The 4,407-nt window shown below is 40.6% G+C and overlaps 1 protein-coding gene across 1 annotated transcript in view; it reads right to left on the reverse strand.

Annotated features, from left to right (window-relative positions):
* OSGIN2 (oxidative stress induced growth inhibitor family member 2) overlaps positions 1 to 3,713 on the reverse strand; it is a 24,458-nt gene extending 20,745 nt beyond the window's left edge. Inside the window, exons 1-2 of the mRNA XM_072410951.1 lie at positions 3,602 to 3,713; positions 33 to 156 (exon numbers count right to left, since the gene is read on the reverse strand). The gene's annotated coding sequence lies outside the window, so the exon portion shown is untranslated. The remainder of the gene's footprint in view (positions 1 to 32; positions 157 to 3,601) is intronic.
* Between the last annotated feature and the right edge of the window lie 694 nt (positions 3,714 to 4,407).

Raw genomic sequence — 4,407 nt, forward strand, 5'->3', positions numbered from 1 at the left:
AAAGCAAAATTTTTGGAATCCACAAACCTTACCCCTGTTTTCTGCGAGTGGCATCGCAATCATTGCCAACAGTCCTTTGGAGCTCAGAGCAGGTGACATCCACAAGAAAGCATTCTAGTCCATTGCAGATAGAATGGACGGTGGCATTATCCACACCTGCAGGTGTAAGGACAGAGGTAAGGTAAAAATAATGATATCTTTATCTTTTTCAGGTATGTTTTTTGTGGTTATAGAGGGGTCCTGGCCAGCATAAATGGACCTAACATTTTAGAGGAAGGTCGACAATAAAAAAGGGAAAAAAAGGGCAGTGGTCCCCAACCTTTTGGGACCTAGGGACCACTAAACTTACGGACTGCGCATGCAGGGGGGAGCCGTGTGTCACTCAAACAGAAAGAAACTACTCCCAGAGTGATGTCATGATGGCAGAACCCGTCCACTCTCCCATCGCAGGTCTGAACCTGTAATACATATGGGGGACCGCTGGTCTCTGGGCTCTCGTGGCCCAGCTGTCAGACAGCCATGGCCCACTAGTGGGCCGCTGACCAGGGGTGGGGCACCCCTGCCCTAAGGGATGATTATAGGGGTGGATATAAGGAGATGCAAAGTGTGCTGCAGCAGGAGGGTCCTGGACCCATCTATAAGAGTTCCAAGTCCATTCAGTGGGGAACCCAAAGTCAGTTCTGCACATGCACTAACTGTTGGCAAAGTCTGCCACTGACTGTCCTTTAATATGAAGGGAACTCATTCACTCATGCAGATTCATACTAAAAATCAAAGGGCAGCAGTTCTACTGTTTGATGAGCCCTGAACTTCTTCCCTGCCTGCACCTGCACAGCATAAAATGTGTAGGAGTGCAATGTGCAGGCACAGACAGAGATAAGCGTTCATCAGATGTTAATAAACCATGGGAATCCAGCCCCTGAAAAATAGTAAAAATTAATCTTTTATAGGAAAGGCTGAGGTAGGTTAATGTAAGTGTGTGAGCAGAGGAGGAGGATAAGCACACTTTTTATTAACCACCAATGTGTTTGAACATTTCTATAAAAGATGGAAATCCACATTGTTTGTATAATATGCCCTTGCAAACCCAGATCTAACTTTGTAAATATAGAAATGACATCTTCACTGGGCAGCACATATGAGATATAGGGAACAGAGCTTTGGGTAGGAACCAACCTCCTACTGCCCATAGAAATCCTCAGAGAGATGAATACTCTGCGGGGAGAGCTGCTTCACACTGGATTACTGCACATGTCCTTCGTATTTAGACAATATTCATTTAGCCTGGATTATATTTATGGCCAATTAAAGGTATTACTCAAACTACAAACTTAATTTAATTGATTTCCAACATGGTACAAGACTTGCTCGAGCTGACTATGGGAAAAATGTGGTCAATAACTATATGAGAAAAGCTTCTTGTGCAGGCTCCAATTCCTGTGTAATGGAAAATTCAGCCTGGCTCCTGTTTCTTCTTTTTTCTTTTTCCTCCTTAGGAAAAAATCCTTTGATCCTCTTGAACTGCCTTTATTTTCAATCTCATGCACAGACTTCTAAGAATTAAAAAGGAGGGGAAACATGAGTATAATAGCCGAAAGGCCACGGGTAAAGGTCAGTGCTAACCCAGACATTAATCACCAATCTGGCACCATATCCTTTATCCATAGACAAACCCCCAAGCACCCTTAGGAAGCTATATGGACTGGGCTATGCAAAGGATGCGGTGTGGAGGGAACAAAGATAAACGAGGGCCAGAGACCCACAAGGGCAGGTTAACCCAAGGGGTAAATGGGCATAATGAAAAGACAAATTGCAGAGCAAGGGCAGGTCAGAAGATAGAAGCAAAAGTCATACACAGGCTTTAGTGCATCAGGCATGGCATCCAAAGGGCAGAAGGGGTTTATAGTCAGGCACCAGCATGCGCAGTGAGATCGGCACATTTACAGGAGGAAATGTTACCTGATCTTGTGCCTGCGCAGTGCAAGATTGTGTGACGTAAGCAGAAGCAGGAAAAGATGGACAAAGTGTGCTGGACCCACTGGTTCCTCTGCAACAAAATGAAGAAAGAATCCTAGACAACGCATGACTGAATTGAAGCTAATTGTGGAGACATGAAGGGCACTGCAGAGGTAAAGATAATTTTTATACATACAGTGGTACCTCAGTATAAGTCTGCTTTGGAATAAGTCCAACTTGGTATAAGTCCTGTTTGGACACAAAACATTTTGCTTGGTATACAACCTTTGCTTGGTATACAACCTTTGTGCTAGAACTTGTATGGGTCAAAATGAGTCACAACATACCACGCTACCCTTATTTACTTCTCTCGAGACAAAGCCACGACTGCCCATGACTGTCAGTATGCCAGTTACTACCATTCAGTGAACAACCGGCGCTATAACTCTCTGTGAATTACATACCATCGCCTCCTCCTCCCTTCTCAGCACCATCCTAGTAGGCACTCAACTCTTCCCAGTAAGGTAAAGGGAGATTAAATTTTCATTTATTTCATCTAATTGTTTTTGTATTTATGTATTTTAGTATTAAGCAGTGTTTAAATTATTTCATACAGCCCCATCAATGTATAATATGCCAATAACTATAGGATTTTTTTTTTCATGGTAACAGATTATTCATTTTCCTTTTATTTCTTATAAGAAAAATGTGTTTGGTATAAGTCCTGTTTGGTATAAGTCCAAGGATCTGGAATGGATTAAGAATTTATACCAAGGTACAATTGTATATTTTTTAAATGAAAATTCCCTTTAATATTAACTTGAACAAAACATTATCTTGCTGATTTCAGTTGTATAGTCTTTGGTGACCTAACTCAAAAAATATACTGTACATATAGTTTTATTACCAACAAAAGTCTAAAATCATCTAAAATATAGAGATGCCCCATTAATTATAACCCATCTGCTTCCCATCCATTACCAATCTTGGAACAGCACTATAAAAATCAGCCAGTGGAGTTTTTTGCCCTCCTTAACTGTCTGTTGCTGGTAAGAACTTAGTCTGGCTTCACACCTATTCAATTCAATAATGCATTACAAAAGCATATTTTACAGGCTGGCTAATGTACAACACTCTGCTGCATTGTGGTGCTTTACTTGTAGAGTTGTCGACACCATAACATACAAGTACAGAAGATGCCAACATTGGCTCACATTGTATTACACCACAACACACATGGGCTACTTTTAGACAAAGCATATTAACATGCAAATGTGCAATAACCCCAGATCAAAAATCAGCAGAACATCATCATACTAGATTTTGTATGACTTTTCTTTACCTAGGGCTCTATTTATAAAACAGGGCAATCTGGCATTCCATCATGGGAATCTTCCAGATCCATGCATTTTAATGGCCGCAATTGATTCCAGCCAGGGAATGTTAAAGAGAATTGCAGATATTATATAACTAGAGCCCCTAGTATATTTTCACTTAGTGATAAAAGTTTTTTTGACCACCCAATTATGTGCAATGCATGAAAATGATATCTGTTTCTTACTCCATCCTAAATATCTGCAACAAAATACTGCTTCTCAGATAACGATTATGCATTCTTTTTTGCAAAGATGGAAAATATACTGACCTTTTATCAGGCAAACCAAGCTCTGCTAACATTTGCAGAACTGCTAATAGTAAAAATCAGCGGGTGAAAATCAATGGGAACTGACAAGTCTAAGTTGGCTTGTGTGGGTCTGTGTGCTGCAGGCGCTGTAGAGAAATAAGATTTTTATATAGATAAGCTTGGCTTATGACCCATTCTGTTTATACATAGTGAATGAGGAACTCTGTCACGTGCTGTATGTGAAAGGCTGACTGCATGCTTGGCTGGAGAAGACGGTCTTCAAGTACTTCCTCTAGAAAGAGAGGATACAAATGTTTTGTGTCTTTTGAATTATATAGACCTCAATCATATTAAAGTACTAAGCAATGCACTTGTTAGATGACTGCTGACCTTTTTCTGATTCAATTATTCATTCACCAGGAAATGGGTCTTCATATATCAGTATTGTGCTATGGCTGGGAAAAGACTTTGGTCCTAAGCCAGTGCTGGAGAGGTGCTGTGTTGGACAACTCCATGTAGCAGTAACTTTCTGATAAAATAGATGCACATGGTTTGCTTTAAACAATAGAACTACACTTCTTTGTCTTTGCAAATCAACCCTCTTCGGTTCTCCAGTTATTTTACTACAGTTACTGCTATGCCAAGGCTTTATTGATCACTTTTCTGGTCTTTAAAACTGACATTTTATATGTCAATATAGAGCGCTGGTCTAAAGCAGGTCCTTGTTTAGAGAGATGTAGCTTTACCTCCTCTGTGCCACTGAACCAGGAAGTGAAGAGAAGTCTTTATGACAGCGGTCTCCAACCTAGAAAATTTTGGTGGTCCGC

This window comes from Pyxicephalus adspersus, chromosome 5 (genome assembly GCF_032062135.1).
Source record: "Pyxicephalus adspersus chromosome 5, UCB_Pads_2.0, whole genome shotgun sequence".
Classification (NCBI taxonomy): Eukaryota; Metazoa; Chordata; class Amphibia; order Anura; family Pyxicephalidae; genus Pyxicephalus; species Pyxicephalus adspersus.